The sequence below is a fragment of the Sinocyclocheilus grahami genome, unplaced genomic scaffold (genome assembly GCF_001515645.1).
Source record: "Sinocyclocheilus grahami isolate Dianchi unplaced genomic scaffold, SAMN03320097.WGS_v1.1 scaffold2306.1, whole genome shotgun sequence".
Taxonomy (NCBI): domain Eukaryota; kingdom Metazoa; phylum Chordata; class Actinopteri; order Cypriniformes; family Cyprinidae; genus Sinocyclocheilus; species Sinocyclocheilus grahami.
The window spans coordinates 51,187-52,124 of record NW_015507485.1 but is presented as its reverse complement, the minus strand read 5'-3'; positions in this window follow the sequence as shown (position 1 = coordinate 52,124).

The following is a 938-nucleotide window of genomic DNA, read 5'->3' as shown; positions in this document are numbered from 1 at the left end:
AAATAGGCGCCGGGAGCACACATCATCCTCTTCTTCGGCTTCACTGACTGTTTTGTTTGAAGCGTGCATTTACATGGTAAGAGCGATCACTATTCATTCATTACGGCGAGCACTAGCAAAGTGTTTAGAGGATGTGTGCATCCGTGTCATCGCTATTTGACACCCGATGACACTCACGATCTATGCGTTGTTTGTTTGGGCGAAGAGCACGCACGCGATGTCCTCGAGGGGACAAGTGTGCACTGTGTTTGTCTCTTTTTTTCAAGTAAAGAGGGGCAGCCATCTGCTTGCCGCGGTTCAGGACCCGCCGCTGCTGAGGCACGGAGGAGAATGAGCTTGTGGGGATTGCAGGTGGACCTGGCCGATGAGTTTAAAGAGGGGCTTTCCCTCTCGCGCTCGTCGGCTGTGGACAAGAATGAGCCGCTGGAGGATGATGTTATTTCTTTAACATCTTCTGATCCAGGGGGCAGTGCTCTGGTGAGCCTTCCTTTCCTTCCTGATCTCCATACTGAGATCGAGAAGGAATGGAAGAGGCCGTTTGCATCCATCGGTTCCAGCATACCAGTTATGCCAACATCGATGCGACCTCGCGAAGAATCGCGGGGTCAAAGGCAGGTAGGCAAGACCTAAGGGATGTGATCCTGACAAGGCATCAGCACTTTCGTCCGGATCAGAGTGATACTTGAGTATCTACTCATTTCCCTCGGGGGGTTTAACATCTTCCCTTATCTTCCCCTTCCTAATTCCCCTGTAACCACCATCTCTCCACCTGACCGAGGTTAGGTGGGAACTTCCTGCATAACAGTCTCCTACTGGACCTGTGATGTTTTGATTGGTTCTATGGCTTCATAGTGACCACCTTACTGATGGTCCGGTCTAGAGGCTTCTCCGGACAGGGCTCTGACGCGGGAACCATGGTGGGTGAGTATGATCCATTT